A 17,974-nucleotide genomic window follows, 5' to 3' on the forward strand; every position below is an offset into this window, starting at 1 on the left:
AGGGAGCCCCGCGCTCCCCGAGACCCGGAGGTGGTGGGGCTGGGGCGCTGGAGACGGAGGGCGCCCGGGGCAGGCGGAGGACCCGGGGGGAGGCATGCTGACTCCGCCGGGCCGGGGGACAGCTTTTAGCTGCACTTGGCGCCCAGATCCCCAAACTAACGCCTTTCAGAGAAAGCCGGGGGCCTGGGTCCCCGTGGAGCGGGGATTTGTGGGGTGTGGGGAGTACAGGAATCTGGGTTCGGGACAGTTCAGAGGGGATGGAACGTCCCCCGGGGTCCGGGTTTCCTGTGGGAAATAGGGGACAGTCTGACTCTCCGACGGGCTCCAAGCTCCTCGCTGCCGGTGCCTGGGGCGCTTTGCAGGAAATCGGGGAGTGGGGCTCCCCTTGGGGCTTCAGGCACAAGAAGATTGGCGGTGAGGGGTCAGGAGCGTCCTCTCTGGGGAGGGGAGCCCCTGGGGCGCGGGGTGCTCCCTTGGCCTAAGACAAGACACGTGGCCAGACACCTGGAGGGGGAGGGGAAGGGGGAGCTGGGCCTGCACCCCCGCTCCCCCGGCCCCCTCACACACAGCCCCGCAGCTTCCTGCCCCCGCCCGCTCCCCCTGCCCCGGGGACTGGTGTTGCCCGGGCTTCCCAGCCACCGGAGGGGGGGGCCCGGCCCGCAGGCCGCCCCGGGGTCCAGGAGCTCTCTGGAGGCGGCAGGAGGGAGCTGGTCCTGCATGTCTGCCCCCCACTTCCTGGCTTTCAGCCCGTGGACAGTCACTTCCTCCCTCCTGAATGCAAGGACCAGGCCACCGGCGGTCACTTCCTCGGCGTGGGAGCCTGGGGTTCTCTCCTCGTTCTTGATGATGGGCTTCTAGAGAGAGAGGGAAAGGGGGAGGGGGGGAAATGTACCCTGTCCGTTTCGTTTCTTTTTTAAGATTTCAGAGTTTTTCAACTCAAGTGATTTTCTTTCTTTTTTTTAAAGATATTTTATTTTATTGTTAATCCTCACTGGAGGATGTTTTTCCATTGATTTTCAGAGAGAGTAGAAGGGCGGGGGAGGGACAGATAGAGTAACCTGGATATGAGAGAGACACATCGATTGGTTGCCTCTGGCATGCACCCCTGACCGCATGCACCCCTGACCCGGGCTGGGGATCGGATCAAGCCTGCAACCGAGGTCCTTACCCTGGACGGGAATGGAACCTGGGACCCTTCAGTCTGCAGGCCGATGCTCCGTCCTGAGCTACAGTGTCCAGGGCTCAGATGGTTTCCTATGACGTTTCCTAACCTCTGGGTAACACAGGCTCCCTGTCTTGCACCTCGATTCTCAGAAACGTGTGCAAGATCTTGGCGTCCAAGTGTCGGTTAGGTTTCCTCTGAGTGAACGAAAAAACTGTCGCTGTCCCTCGGTGCATTGGTCTATATGTTCTGCCGTCAGAATAGTTGTTGGGTATTTCTGTCCGTGCACTTAGCCAAGCACGGAGGAGCGTAGTGATGAACTACGCAGACGCAGGCCTTGCCTTGGTGGTGCTGACAGTCCTAGAGATGGACAGCAAATAATCGAGGTGTAACAATGGAGATAAACGCTATCATAATTGAAATTAAACAACGAGGTAATAGGAATGCACCTGGGCTGAGTGGCTAGGGAATGCTTCTCTTTAAAAAGCAAGTTTATGCTTCCCCCTGAGACTCGGTAGAAATTCGCCCAGCAAAGAACACTCCAGGCCCCGAGGTAGGAAGGCAGGGAGTACCTTTGAGGAGCCGATAGAAAGCCAGTCTGGCTTTTTTATGGGTGAGGGGACTACGGCTCAGAAACCACCTCCTGGTTCCATAGCGAGATAAGCGGCGGTGGTCGGAGTTCATGTTTTCCAACTTGAAATTGAGGGCTTCATCCTCTCTCTCTCTGTCTCTCTCTCTCTGTCTCTCTCTCTCTCTCTCTCTCTCTCTCTCTCTCACAAACACCAGAACCAGGTTGCGCGGGGAGTCAGAGAAGGAAGTGGGGCTTCAGCTTTCCCTGGTTCTGGCCAAGCCGTCTCAAGACAACTCCGACTCCCGTGTAACAGGAGAGTCAGCGACAAGGAAATCAAATATTTACTGAGTGCCTGTGATGTCTAAGGCACTGGGCCGGGACAAGGTTTACCTCTCAGGCATTTTAACAGATGCTAGAGCCAGGGAGAGACTTGGGCTCGTGTAACTCTCCTCATTTTACAGAGGAAGAAGCTGAGGCCCAGGGATGAAAATGGATTTGTCCAGGCTCACTCGACTAGCGGTAGAGCCAGGACTCACCTAGGACTTACCTGTTCCCGTTGTAATATTCCAGGCTGCTTGGGACCTGTGGAGTCTGGCACACAGTGAGCCCTTAGTAAATATTTGTAGAAATAATCGTGTGATTTCTGCCTTTGAGAAATTCCCTGTCTGCTTAGAGTAATGAAGGGCGGGGGGGGGGGGCCCCACAGGCATCATCTCCTAAACTCTAAGGGACCCCATGAGGCTTGCAACCAGGGCAGCAATGGGCAGTTCATCCCTGGCAAACCCCTGAACTTGTCCCCAGGCCCCCTTTTCTCGGGGTGGGCGGGGAGGGGTGGGGGGGGAGACAAGCTATATAAAGCCTGTATGTGATAACATTATGGAATTTCAGAAGTGAGGGAGAACTCTATTCATACGTTCATTCTACAAATATATATTGAATTCGTACTGTCTGCAAGCACTTCTAGGCCCTGGAGGTACTTAGGGAACGAAATAGACCAAATCCCTTCCTTCGTGTTCTGGTGGGGAGAGATGGCCAATAATGAGCTATATGAATATCACGGTCAGGGATAAATGCTCCGGAGAGAAATAAAGTAAGATAAGCGTAGGAGCAGTGGGAGGTCAGGGAAGCCACTCTGGTCAGTGACATCTAAGCAGAGAAAGGAAGCCAGGACTTGAGCCATTTGAATATCTGGGGGAAGAACATTTTGAACAGAATAAAAGAATGAGTAAAGGCCCTAAGCCAGGAATGCGCTTGGCATATTTGAAGACCTGCAAGGTCTCCAGGATGGCTACCACGTCTGGTTGGGGAACGCTGCTTAAAGGAGGTAAAATTGAGAAGTCTTAAAGGAAAGGGGGTGAGGTTAGTATCCTGGTGGGGAAGAAACCAGAGTAGGAGTCAAAGCTGGGCAAAGTTCAAGGTCTTCACAAAAGATGGTGAATTGATACATGTGGTAGAGGCAAGGCTGGGGAGGTGGGGGAGTCATAGGAAGTGGAGGGTGAGGCTCAGAGGGTGGCAGAAGCCAGACTGGAGTGTTTTAATGCTAGGCTGGTGGAATTTTCCCGCCTGCAGTAGAGACCAGAGGTTTAGAGGTGAGAAGCGTCATGATTAGGGCATTTGTTTTTAGACTATCAATCTGGCATTGATAGGCAGAATGAATTGGACAAGAGTAAGGAAGGGCACTAATCTGGAGGTGGATTCAGTGGGCCCTGAGCTGGGGTGTCAGGGATAGGAATGGAGAGCAAGGCACGGACCAGTAGGAAATGCCTCGTGTCATGGGCAGGGCAGGGTGACTTGAATAGCTCTGGGTATGTGATGGAGGGGTCAAGGTAGGGTTCAAGAAGACTATAAGCATGGTTCCCAGTGCAGGGCTAGCTTCTGATCAGTGCAGCCTGGAGGGGGCTAAGTTTCAGGAACATATTAGCGAGGGGTGGGGCATCGCGTTAGCATTTCAGTGAGAAGACCTGCAGCTGTAGCAGTCTCTTACACGTCTGTCCTTCTTCTTACTCTTGACCTTTCTTTATACAGTAGCAAGAATTAGGTGGGGTTTTTTTACCTATTGATTTATATCCAACAGTAGCTAGAACATGAAACCATTGCTTGGTTCTATTCAAGTATACCTTGAGCGTCCATCCTGGGATTCTGTTTCGGCAGCTCCTATTGATAATTTATTTTTTCAGGAAAGTCTAATATGCAGTCAGATACATAGACTTTGGAGTTAGCAGACTTGTGGTCTCATCCCAGCTCTAACACTTGTTAATATAGCATTTTCGTCTCCTCTTTAGTAAAATGGGAACAATAATAGTTCTTCAATACTAGTCCTTACCTGGTGGGATCTTTATATTCGATGAATTCATGCTTGCGTGGTGCTTAGGACACTGCCTGGCACATAATAAGGACTCAAGTAGTTGGGATTTCTCACCTCCCTCCCCTCCTACCCCCATCATTGATAATGGGTAGAGAACTGCTGCCTGGCAATGTATGCATTGGTTAACCCGTTCTCTGATAGAGATTCTTGGTAGGCCTTCCTCCAGATAGAAATTGCCAACTCATTCACAGCTAAGTGAACGTATGGTTGGAAGGGAGAACCTGAGTGGCCCAAAAGCCACAGGAACCACCTGTCTTGTTTGTTTCTCGACCCAGTATCTTATTACTCTACCGAGCTTGCCCTGCCCCCAGCACCTGGTTCCTCCCTCTCTGACATGGGTTATTTCTGCATACCTTTGTCCCTCACACCCCAGGAGTACTCACCAAGGGCCCCCCCGCAGTGTGTGCCCTAGCCTGTGTCTTGCACATGGGCACATAGAAAACATTTTCTGAATTTGTTTTGAAAACATTCCCTCCAGAGTTTGGAGGTTAGTGTTGTCAGCTCAACCTTTTCCCTGGCCAACCCCCTAAATATACACGAAAGACAGAAAAAAAGCTACTCAAAATTCAGTTGCCAACTAAGTGCCCGGCAAGGGTGGGAGTTATTTTCACATAGATGACATTCTTTCTCTTAATCCTCTTTGTTACCCTCTTTTTAGAGATTAAGAGACAGGCTCAGAGAGGTTAAATGGTTTGCCTACGGACACAGCCAAGTTTCAAACCTGGGTCGAAGTCCAGTTCTTCTGTTTGACCCGTTACACACGTTCCCTAAGAAACTAAAGGGCCACGAGAACAACAGCAAGAATGAAACCTTCTGAGATGCCTCTGCCTGAGCCTTCACCTGAAAAATGAGAGGCCCCCTGGTTTGGTGCCGCAGGCTCTCAGAGCCAGAGGAATATTGGATCCCTCCTTCATGAGGGAAGAATCTAAGGTCCAGAGAAGTGCAGAAGCTCCTTTAAAAAAATCATCTAATCTTTTTTTCCTTAGACACTCCCTTGGGCAATATTTGGTAAGGTAGGGAGGAGGAAAGTCCTTTGGGATACAGGGGAGAGTATCTAGGCAGTGATTCTCAACCTTCTGGCCCTTTAAATACAGTTCCTCATGTTGTGACCCAACCATAAAATTATTTTCGTTGCTACTTCATAACTAATGTTGCTACTGTGATGAATCGTCATGTAAATATCTGATATGCAGGATGGTCTTAGGCGACCCCTGTGAAAGGGTCGTTCGACCGCCAAAGGAGTCACGACCCACAGGTTGAGAACCGCTGATCTAGAGAAACGTTAGTCAGTACTGTTAGTCTTTCTGGTTGGTAGCATGAAAATGCGGTCTTTGCTCTCTCTGCTGTTCCCCACCAGTGGCTGCCCCTGCCCCTCTGCTTTCCTGCTTTATCCCGGAACAAGTGGGATTTATACACCTGCCCTGCCCGTTCCCAGGGGGCACAGCGGTTACCCTACTTGTTGTTTCGTGCTGCCCTGAACTGGCTGGGTGTTGTTCCTGGTTCTCATTGTTTAGTGGAATATGAGAAGCACTAAGGGTTTTTCTCGAATGAAAGGATAGGATCTGTGCATGTTGGTTCAGGCTAGGCTTTCTGGTCTCGTGAGCTCTCCGGCCTTGGGGATTTCTCACCACTTTGAAGTCTGAAAGGACTAGTTTGCAGAAGCCCAGGTCTTAGACCAAGATTAAGGTGAATATGAGTGTCTTGTGGGAAACGGCACTGGCTCTGAGCTGGGGTCCCAGGCCGAGCCCTGCCACTGAATGACTGTGTAGTCTTGAGCAAGTCTTACCTTGTCTGAGGCTGCAGAGGGTAATAAAATGCAACTGATCTGGTAGTCTCAGAACCCTTTTGAGCCCCTCCCAGGCCAGTTTTCTGATGGTTAGGAAACTTGATTCTCCTCCTCTAAGCCCATTTTTCTTTCAGAAGAATGAAAGGGTTGGATTAGAATAGATGATTTTTATAAATTTTATCTTTTAATATATTTTTATTGATTTTAGAGAAGAAGGAAGAGGGAGAGAGATAGAAACATCAGTGATGAGAGAGAATCATTGATTGGTTGCCTCCTACACGCCCCCCATCCTCACCCCACGCCCCCCCACACACACTGGGGATCTAACCCACAACCCAGGCATGTGCCCTTGACCGGAATCGAACCTGAAACTCTTCGGTCCTGAGGCCGACGCTCTATCCACCGAGCCAAACCGGCTAGGGCTAGAGTAGATGGTTTTTAGAGGCCATCCTAGTGCCTGCCCATGGATTCACAGATTGAGTAGATGATTTTTAAAGGCCATTCTAACCTTACCATCTTGCCATCCTAGTGCCTGCCCATGGATTCACAGATTGTTGAAGGGGCACATCACCAATTATTTACTAAGTTGGGAGAGAGAAGTGTATATAAACTGAATATATTTTATACCAGTATCCAAAAGGTCCTGAAGGTAAGACCCTCTGTGATGAGCCATTTGTTACCTTGTTTGCATGGCACATTTGCCGCTTCCTAAAAGCAACAGATTCCCATAATCAAGGCATAGTTTTCTGATTATTAAGCACCTAATAAGCCCCCCACCACCACCCTTAATTGTTTGAGGCTGCGGGGGACATTTACTTAATCAAGCTTCCTTTCTGGACTCTGACAATCAGTAGCCACTGTTGATAAGTCTGCAAATATGAGAGGCAAACACAATAAAAGGAGCGGGTGAACAGCCTGGTACAATGAGGTCTTTTCCCAGAGGAAGAATGTCCCAGGCCGACTGCACTGGAATCTGGATTGGTCTTCCATTAGGCCTCATGGGACTCTCCATAAACTTCGTATTATTATATTTATCTTACATTTCCTAGAATGAAGGCTGTAAAAGAGTTAGGATCGTTGACTTTCAGGGCTGCAAGGAAGCTGGAAATTCCACGAGTATTCTCTTGAAGAGTGTCCGGGCTTTGGGAGGTCAGAGGCTCTGGGTAAATATCTTTGCTCGAGTACAATATGATAGACTGAGGCCTGTGTCTACATAAGACTTCACCTGTCGGTAGTCACCCTGGGAGTCAGAGCACTCATTTATTTCTGTTTTTAAAAATATATTTTTATGGATTTTCAGGGAGGAAGGGAGAGTGAAAGAGAGAGAGAAACATCCACGATGAGAGAATCATTGATCAGCTGCCTTCTGTAATGGGGATCGAGCCCACAACCCGGGCAGGTGCCCTTGACAGGAATCGAACCTAGGACCCTTCAGTCCTCAGGCCAATGCTCTATCCACTGAGCCAAACCGGCTAGGGCTCAGAGCACCTATTCCAGTGAAATCATCCCTGTTAACCGTTGGAGCTTATCTTTAGAAAGTACCTTTATAGTTGACGGGTGGGTACAACTTTGCAGTTGGATTCCCCACACAAAGGGTTGTCTGTGCTGTACCAGGCTTTATGCTAGGCCCTGGAGATTTGAAGATCTTCAAAATGTGATCTTTGCCCCTTTGAGCTGGAGGGAAGGGACAGAGAGGGAGGAACTGAGGGAGGCAGAAAAACATAATGAGCTGTAATTACAGAACCAATGATATAAAATCGGTATAGGCAAAATGAACCAAACACTGCCTGCCTTTGGGGGACCATCAAGGAAGGATAGAAGTTTGTTTAAGGGAAAAGATTGGTAAAGTGTTATAAACACAGAAAGCCTTGAGATCCCCCAAAGAAGACTATAAGGTTTTAAAGCTGCACAGGAACCCATCATGCTCAAGGGGCTGCATTAATGTTAGGATGCAAGAACATGAATGTGAGTGGCAGGAGTAGCAAGTAGGTCAAGATGTGACCAGAGCATCCCTTTGTAAGGGATGATGAGAAATAAAGCTTCTTTGGGGCCACTTTGTGGAGGGCCATTCTTTCCCTCAATAAATGTTAATGAGAAAAAAAGCAAAAGCAAAATATGTTGATGAGGGGTTGTGGTAGGCCAGGGACAGCTCTTGGTTCCCTTAGTCCTTTAGAGCTAATAAGAGCCAACTTTAATGATGTGTGAGGAGTTTGTGTTCCTGCCTCAGGACCTTTGCACGTCCCAGTCTCCAGTGTAATTCTTCCCTCCTCCTTTTTTGCATTGCCTCCTGAATTTATATTCATTCTTTAGAGCTCAGCTTGGAAATTACTCCCTTGAGGAATGTTTGTTTGCTCTGCCCTAACCCCATTTTCCTAGTTAAGAACTTGATATGGTCTTCACACCACTTGCCCCACTCATAATTAAAATAATTATGTTATTGTTCAGTATCTGCTGCTTAATCTCGCTTTTGTTTGCAGCACACTGTTAGACACATAGGTGGCATGCAATAAATATTTGCTTAAAGGATGACCGAAGCGTGTCCACTGAATTTAGCAATAAGCAGTCACTGTTGACTTTGGTGAGACAGTTTCTGAGAAATGGTGGAGGTGGAAGTCAGATTGCGGTGGCTTGTGCGGTAAGTAGGAAGTGAGGAAATAAGGGCAGTTTTGTGTAGACAACTTTTTAATATGTGTGCTGTGAAGAGGGAGGCGAGTGGGGTAGATACAGGAGAAAACGGGATCCACTTTTTAAAAAAGTATTTTTATTGATTTCAGAGAGGAAGAGGGAGAGAGAGATAGAAACATCAATGATGAGAGGGAACCATTGATGGCTGCCTCCTGCACACCCCCCTACTAGGGATCAAGCCCACAACCCAGGCATGTGCTCTTGACAGGAATTGAAGCTAGGACTCTTCAGTCCCCAGGCTAACGCTCTAGCCCAGTGGTTCTCAATCTGTGGGTCGTGACCCCTTTGGGGGGTCGAACAACCCTTTCACAGGGGTCGCCTAAGACCATCGGAAAACACATATATAATTACATATTGTTTTTGTGATTAATCACTATGCTTTAATTATGTTCAATTTGTAACCATAAAATTGGGGGTCACCACAACATGAGGAACTGTATTAAAGGGTCGAGGCATTAGGCAGGTTGAGAACCACTGCTCTAGCCACTGAGCCAAACCCATCAAGGCGGGATCTACTTTTTATTTTTTAATGAGAAAGACTTGAACTTGTGTAAGTGATCATTGGAAGAAGCTAATGGAGAAAGGAGTGATGGTGGAGATAACTGGAAGTGCACGTCTCCCGAGAGGGGGAATAAGGTGGAATGCAGAACAGCAGGGCCCTGCTAAGTTGAACCTTTGCTCTGTAGACATTGGGTAGTCGGGGTAAACCGGCTGATGTTGCGCAGTACACGGGAAGAGAAGCCAAAGACCTGCACTCGCTGCGGCCAAGGGCAGGGAAGGATTGGAGAGACATTTGGGAGTTGAAACCAGGTAAACGTGAGGGAAGGGAGCAGAGATCAATTTTTGTTTGTTTGTTAGAGAAATCTTGATTTGTGTGCCCGTAGTGCCTAGCGCAGAGCAGGTGCTACATAAGTGTTAAATGGCTTTGAATTCCTCCGGACTGGAGAAAACAGGGCGGGCTCTGGAGAGTGTAGCAATAACAAGTTCTCTCTCGAATATCCTCATCATACAAAGTCCTGGTCCTTTTCGCATTTTGGGAGCAGCCAGAAGTCATTCCGAGCCAAGATATTGAAGTGTTGAGTCAGTGGGTGGTCAGGTTAGAGACTATTACTTTTGGGTTAAAAATTAAAAACAAAGAAGCAAGGTGTGGCTTAACATAATGAGATTTGCTGGGGTGGGGCGGCAGTTCACAAAGGGACTCCGAAAGGCCTTCCATGTAATTGTTCCAAAAAATGTTTCCAGCTGGTACCTCCAGACCGTGGGAGGTTCATTTGGATGTCTGTGTTCATCCAAAACCCTCCTTCACGAATTCACTTTCTCACCCCCTCATCCCCCGCACCCATCTATAACCCATTTGAATGAGCCTCTCAGACTTTCTGCTTTGCAGTCTGTGAGGATGGGTGATGGTGCACTCTCTGGCCTCTACCACCCAAAGACCAAAGAGGCCCCTCAGGGGAGTCTGAGAAGCTGAGATCCTAGCGACGATGGGCATGTATAGCCCATCACCATGGAACTAGAGGAAAGGAGCAGGTGGGAAAGGGTTCTGAAGCCTTCTGCCAGCGTGTTCAGTTCTCTGGGGCATGAGGACAGCTGTCTGTGCCCTGGCTGCCCCGAATGCTGCTGACCAATCTTGAAATGCCCCGAGCCGTGCATTGTCTGTTTACGGCCGTTGTGCCTGTGGCAGTCTGGAGTTACCCAGCGAGAACAAAGCTGCACACACACAGAGCACAAGGGAGTCTTGTAACAACCTTGCCCGGCTTTCTAGGGCTGAGGCAGGTACCACGGCTTGATCTCAGCTGCCCTCTTTATTTCAAGAAGTTGGCAGCCGAGCCACACGGGGCGTATTGTGTTTTGTCCTTTTTGGAGGGACATGGACCAATTCTGCTATTGTCCATCCTGCTATCTCAGCCTGCACAGCCCTTCCCCACCCTACCTCAGCCTTCGGTAAATCTTTCCCATCTTTCAAGGCTCAGCTCAAGTGCCAGCTTCCCCTACAAGGACTTCCCTGGCTCCCCTAAGTGGAACACGTAGGAATTAACATGGCGGGGCGGAAAGAGCGTGGGCTTTCCGACGAGCCAGACCTGGGTTGGAATACTAGATCTGCCGTTTGGCCTGTCACCCGTCGCCCCAAGTTTCAATTCCCCCATCCATTCAATGAGTGTAATAACAGCTGCCTCGCGGGATTCTTTTGAGAATTAAGTGAGAAAGCACCTGCCATAATTCTTGGCGTATAGGAGGCATTCATTGAATGTTTATTCTTTCCCTTCTATACCTATGTCTTTCTCCGAACTAAAATAGCACTTTGCTTCTACTTCTTGGAAGCGCGTCTAAGGGAAAAATGAGTACGTGGAAGGATGTTTCCTTTCGCAGTGGATGTGCATCCCAGTGGAGCAGGGATGGCGTTATCCAATAGTCTCCAACCTAGAGCTGGGCGAGGACCCATGGGTCCAACAAGAGGACCCATGAAGCTGGTTGAATGAGGGAACTCCTGGACTAGGTGGTGGAAATCTGCACAACCAGGGCTTTTGAGGAATAGCCAAAGGCAATAACATGATTAACCTAGAAAGGAGCCGTTTCTGGGTGCTGGTTGAGAATAGTTGTAGGAACGGCTGATCTCCCCCCACCCCCCAAAAAAAGACCTTGTTCATTTCATCGACTCAGAACTATAAGCAGGGCTGACACTTCTAGAAAAGGCAGGTTTTGTTTCCGTTGAAAAAGGAACGATCAGAACCATTTTTTAAAACGAATTCTCTCTCCCTGGGGAGATGAGCAGGCAGTGCTTCCAGAGAAGGTGTAGAAAAAGGAATTGTGCATCTGGCCGACATTGGATTAACCCTTTCAATATGAGAATCTGTTAACTGAGTCTTATTCCACACAGTAGGAGTCAATGTCCCTTCACCCTTGGTACTTCCGGCCTCTGAACCTCCCTCCCCTTGGTTCTGTGTGCAGGTGAAGATGCCTGGTGGAGGTGTCGGGGCTGTGGGGACCATGTTGCTGCAAGCCAGAGGTTGTACAGGACTGTCAACGAAGCCTGGCACAGCTCTTGCTTCAGGTAAGTGGGTGTGTCCTCCTGTGTTGCCAGTGCATTACAGGCTAGGGACGATTTCATTGTCTGGAATCTACAAAAACAAGCTTTTGATTGGGAAGTTCCCTTTTCGGTGGAGGTGGGGTGGGGAGGGATGTGCCAAGGTGAAGGTGCAAGAGCCACAAATGTGCTAGGTGCAGCTAGAGGTGATGGGGGGATGAGAAGAAGTCTTCCCAGGGAGTCCCAGCATTCTCACTTAAATAAAAACTTCTTTATTGATTGATTTCAGACACACACACACACACACACACATCCATTTGTTCTACTTATTTATGCATTTATTGGTTGATTCTTGTATGTGCCCTGACCAGAGATTGAACCCACAACCTTGGTGTATCGGGATGATGCTCTAATCAACTGAGCTACCTGGCCAGGGCCACCTTCACTGTTGAGGTGAGGAAACTGAGGCCCAGGCCTACACTACTGATTACGCAGGTGCTTCAAGGGTTGTTTGGAGTGCAGTTGGCAAAGCCAGCTCTTCTTCACAGCAGGCTGCCTGCCTAAGTTCCTGCTTTTTGTTTTTTGTTGCGTGGTTGGTTTGTTTTTTTAGTGTGCCTGTCCGTGAACACTGTCCCAAAGAAGTGAAAAGGAGCTTGCAGTATAGAAAGAAAAAAATAGCTTTAAGATCGAATGGGGCAATAAGGAGATGGGGAGCTGATGCTCTAAAGACCCGACTCCCCGATAGGATGTAGGTTACAGAATCCCGAGGGCAAAATCACAAGACACCTGTGGGTTCGGGATTGGGGTCATGCTGGGAGCTGATTGGTCAAAAGTGAAGTAAGGGTAATAAATCATTTCTTCAGGTCTTAAGGATAGTTCTGAGGTCTTTTCTAGGTCCCTCTGTCCAGTCTCATGGACAAGTAGCCAGGGGGTTGGTCTCAGGGGCTGAAATATAACTTAGGTCAAGATGTTATCTTTAGCCCTAACCGGTTTGGCTCTTTGGATAGAGCATCAGCCTGCGGACTCAAGGGTCCCAGGTTCGATTCCGGTCAAGGGCATGTGCCTTGATGGCAGGCACATCCCCAGCGGGGAGTGTGCAGGAGGCAGCTGATCGATGTTTCTCTCTCGTCGATGTTTCTAACTCTCCCTCTCCCTTCCTCTCTGTAGAAAAATCAATAAAATATGTTTTTTTTTAAAAAGAAAAGATGTTATCTTAAGCCCAGCCAGCATGGCTCAGTAGCTGAGCAGACATACTCAATTCCTGTTTGGGGCACCTGAATGGTTTCGGGCTCAACCCCAGTGGAGGGCATGTAGGAGGCATCCGATCAATGATTCATCATTGATGTTTCTCTCTTCCTCTCTGAAAACAATAAAATATATACATATGTATATTTTTTAAAAAGATGTTATCTTTAGCCTGCCAGACCTTGCGACTATTAGTCAGGTCCTGACTACTGGGTTACTGTCTTCTGCTCCTTGGGGGTTGCTGATTATCTTCTCCTGCTTTTTGTTATTACCTTTATTATAGCTCTTATTGTTCAAAGACAGCTCAGTTTCTTGAAAATAACAGAAACTTTAAAGTCAGATTTGTTGCTGCTGTCTGTGGCTCCGTTTTCTCCTCAGGAAAATACAGATGTCCAGAATCTATCTCAGACTTACTAAGATTGAGTGAAATAATACATGGCAAGGGTACCCACTGAACGGTTGTTCCTTTCCCCTGTGAGGTTAGAATCCGCAAGAGTGGGAGCTTGTCTTTGCATCCTCCAGAACACAAAACAGTGCCTGGCCTGCAGCCATTTCTCTTCGGAAGCTGGGTGGGCATGTGGGGCCCCGTGTCCTGAAGCTGTGGGGCAGTGCTCACATCCTCAGAATGAGACAGACTAGACAGGCACCACGCACTCTAAATTCCAGCGCCCACAGACATGCTGATATCAAGTAATTTAATTGACCTTTAAGCGCTTGCCTCCACGGGGAACTACGTAGGGGGTTAGCCTGGAGAGCCCGGGCCTCTGGAAGAGTTGGAGGGGAACCAGCGTTTTTCTGCCCTTTCAGCTCTAACTCAGAGCTCTCCAGTCTTCTCTGGATCTCATTGCCTTGGTTCCTCCTCCTCTCACTCCCAGGGAAGTTGATTGTACCTTTACGCTGCCTGTTAGTGAGATAGCAGCAGAGTGTCAGAGCTATCAAGGACCTTCTAGCCCTTTTATTTTAGACCTGAGGCTAAAGAACAACATCAGAACCTGAGTTCCCAGGCCTTGGCATCTAACCCATATGGTCGTATCTGTCCTTTTCTATTTATATGAATATTTCCTATCCAAAATAAGCAAGACCAAAAGCTCTGAAAATTAGGGAAGCTAATCTTTGGAGTTTTGGGATTCTCCTATAGCTAAAGAACTTAAGAACTAGAAGGGACCACCTACTGTATGATATAACCCTTTCATATCAGAGATGAGAGGCCTCAAACCAAAAAGACAAAAAGAGTTATACAAACAGGCCATGGATGACAGGAGCTGGCCTTAGACCTGAAGTCTTGGGTTATTCGTAGGTCTGATCAGATGCTAGCTTGTTAGATAGGACTGTGTGTGTGAGAGAGAAACACACACAAATACGTGTGCATAAACAGGCAAGGCACATTATCATGGTAGATCAGAGTGCAGGCTATGGCTGAGACTGTCTGATTTCAAATCCTGGCTTTGCAGTTTATTAACTGGCCTTAGGTGACTTCCCTGAGCTCAGCCACCTCATCTATAAAATGGGACTAGGAATAATACTCATGCCAGCTGGCACGGCTGGCTCAGTGGTTGAGCATCGACCTATGAACCAGGAGGTCATGCTTTGATTCCTGGTCAAAGCACTTGCCCACGTTGTGGGCTTGATCCCCAGTAGGGGAAGTGCAGGAGGGCGGCCAATCAACAATTCTCTCTCATCGTTTTTATCTCTCTCTCTCTCCCTCTCCCTCTCTGAAACCAATAAAAATGTATATTTTTAAAAAATAGAGAGAGAGAATAGTACTCATCCCACAAGGTTGTTGGGGAAGATTAGCACCTGATACATAGAAAACTCTTCATCAGAAGCTGTTGCTTTCTATTGTGAGTGTGTGTCTACTTACCATTCATGTATTTATTTTTCTTATTACATGCACACCCATTTGTCACCCGATGTGGAACCTTAGGGATTAAGGTTAACTTGGAGCTCCCCTTGCACAATTAAACAGAGATCATGCCTCAGTCTGGAAGTAGAGCATCCAGATTGTCTGCTGTTTACAGCGTGGCCTCAAGGACAGAGTCCCTCTAACCCAGCTCTATGGAAGGAGCATAGCTCCCCTCGCCTGAGGCTTCCCACACTAACCCAGTGACTTCAGAGCCTGGTCATTTGCACGGGGAGAAAGGCTGCTTTGGAGACCGCTTGACTTTTGCCCGAATGAAAGGAAGGACTGTATTGTCTGACTCCAGAAGTAACCTGGGTTACGAGGAGCCTGAAGCATCAGCCCGAATGGACTTTTGACACGTCTTCCACCCCAGCTCACCTGTGGTTCTGTCAGAAGCAGGACCCTCTCCCTTCATTCTCCCCAAGGTATTCGTTCTTCCCCAGCTGGGTTATAGTAACAAGAAAGGAAATGACTTTCCTTCTCCCCTCCCCCACACCTTTGTTTTCCTAATCACAGGGCGGGGCTGGATATTGAATGGAGAAACTGCTGGAGTTTGGTTCCCGACTCCTCCCCTCCCCTTCTTCTTACGCTGTCCTACCCTATCCTCCATCTGCAGCCACATCCTGAATCCTGCCTCTCACAGCCTTCCGCCAGTGTGTCAGGTCCCTGGGACAATGGGAAGCCACTTAGGGCTGGAACCCGGAACTGTCCCGTGGAGGCCAGCTGACAGATCTCCTGGAAGCAGCCCCGTCTGTAATTGTGCTGCTGCAGTTGGGCCCCTGGCCAGGACCCCTCTGATCACTCTGGACGCCTGGCTGGCCAGCCCTCTTGCTTCCTCTCCTCGACCTTTACAACAGGCCTCTTTGGATTCTAATACTCCTCTGGCCTTCCCTTTCCTTGAGCAGTGCCATTGGTTCCAGAGCTGGGCCCATTCTCGCTGAAGCTCTGGAACTGGCTCCCTCTCACTGGGGGAGGCCCGGAAAGCAGCCGGACTGAATGTTGTTTTGTAGCTGAAGTTAAAGGATAGAGCTGTGAATGGTGACCTGGCCTCTTGGCATGTTTGCAAACCAAAGAACCTTGAGAAGTTTTCGGACTATTGTTCTTTCACCCTCATCAGAGGTGTTTGGCCCCGGGGGAGGGGTCGTGGGAGGAAGGAAAAGCTGCCTCTCTTAGTCTTTGTGGCCGCTACCTGGGGCTCTGTTACTTGACCTGGTTCCTAGCAGCATTATCAGAGGGGAAAAGCCACCATTCTTAAGGCTCCTGGGAACTGCTCAGGGCCTCCTTTCTCAGGATTATGAACGCAGACTATTTGAGCTTTCTCTTTTGAGAAGCGAGTTCTCATGCCCATACTCTAGAAAAGAGGCAATGCAGATAGAGAGCTGTTATCACTTCATCAGACGACAAACCATTTCCGCTAAATTTGTGACTCCAGGAAAGTCCAGTGAAGAAATTGAACGCGCAGCTGCGTGGCGACCAGCAACTGTGGTGTAAGAGGCTGGTGACAGTGGTGTAATAGGTTGATGACAGTGTTTTTTGTGGTGCTGAAAATCATGCTCCTTTTCTCACCCACACCCCCTTTGAAACAATTGAAATTACAGTAATAGGTCACATTTATTCAATGTTTACTCTGCTCTAGACACTGTCCTACGCATTTCCCATGCCTTATCTTATTTAATTCCTACAACAACCTAATAACTGTAGATCTGGTCTTAACCTATTTTACAAATAGGGAAATGAAGGTTACTTCCTCACAGTCACAGAGCTAGTAAGTAGCATCGCTGGGATTTGAACCCAGGCATTCTGAATGCTTGCTTATAAGAGTCTCTTTGCATTCTTGAGTCTGGGTGTGTCATTTATATGTCATTTAACCTCTCGAGGCTTCCTCTTCTGTAACTTCAGGGTAAGAACACTCACCCTGCCTGCCACACACTGGGTATCAGGTAGCAGTGAAGGGTTCATGCATTTTCAAGTGTCAAATAAAAGTGCTCTTAAATTCCTCCGACTCCTGGATTGGGAGTCAGTGGAACAACCCTGCCACCTGCTGTTGTACTGTTGGTGTTGCTGCTGCATTTGTGGACGCCCGCCCGTGGTTCTGATGTGCTCGTTTGTCTAGTTTATCTCTAAGGAAACAGCCGGCCAGCCGGTCTTTAAGGCTAGCTGTCGGACAGGTGGCTGGGGCCTTCCTGACAGAGGAAGGGAAGGACAGACACCTGGACCTTTCTCTGCCCCCACAAGAGACTCCAGCATTAACACACAGTGGGACTCCATGTGACCTTCAGTGTGCTCCATCCTGCTCTGTTCTTTGGGAAGAAAGAACTAAGACCTTATAGAAGCCCCACAGCTGCTATTCAGGGCAGAGATGGGGGGCGTAGGGGTGGGGCCATGGATGGATGATGGCTATTTATTAAGCATTGTATTAAGAGTTTCACTTATATTATCTGATTCAGCCCTCACAATAACCCTGCAACCCCATTTTATAGTAAAACAGGAAGACCCTGAAAGGTGGACTAACTTGTCCAGGTCACACAGAGCTGACATTTGAACTCCAGTCCCCCTACCCCACCCCCCCAGAGGGTCCTCTTTACACCGAGGCTCCCAGGAAAGAATAGTGGACTTGGACTCACAAGACCCGGATTTTAGTCTTAGCTGAGCCAGGCTAGTTGTGTAACCGTGGGCAAGCTCCGGTGCCACCGCGGTGACAGTACATCCCCCCTCGGGGAGTAGATGTGAGGCTTAAGGAGGTAACGGCAAGGAAAGCACTCTGAAGACAGTAGAATGGCACAGTGTGAGGGTTAGCAGCAGCACATGGCAACACTGTGCTCCTTAAACCACCAGCTGTTCACATACAATTTTGAGCATCGTCTGCTATATTAAAGGCACCCAACTAAGTGCTGTTGGGGATGCAGATTTGACCTACTGGCCCGGTCTCCTAACTGGCTCCCTCAGACCGCTGAAAAGCAGGTAATAGCCCTGGCCAGTGTGGCTCAGTTGTTTGGGCGTCATCCCGTGTACCAGAGGTCACCAGTCCGATTCCCAGTCAGAGCACATGCCCAGGTGTGGGCTTGATCCCCAGTAGGGGCATGCAGGAGGCAGCCCATGGGTGCTCTCCCCTCCCTTCCTCTCTCTCTAAAATCAATAAAAACTCAGTTTAAAGAAACAGAAACACAGGTAATAATGTGAAGCGCTCCTAATAGTGGGCTCTAGTCTGGCTTCCATCCTGTCTCTCCCTGAAACA

Source organism: Myotis davidii, unplaced genomic scaffold (assembly GCF_000327345.1).
Source record: "Myotis davidii unplaced genomic scaffold, ASM32734v1 scaffold478, whole genome shotgun sequence".
Classification (NCBI taxonomy): domain Eukaryota; kingdom Metazoa; phylum Chordata; class Mammalia; order Chiroptera; family Vespertilionidae; genus Myotis; species Myotis davidii.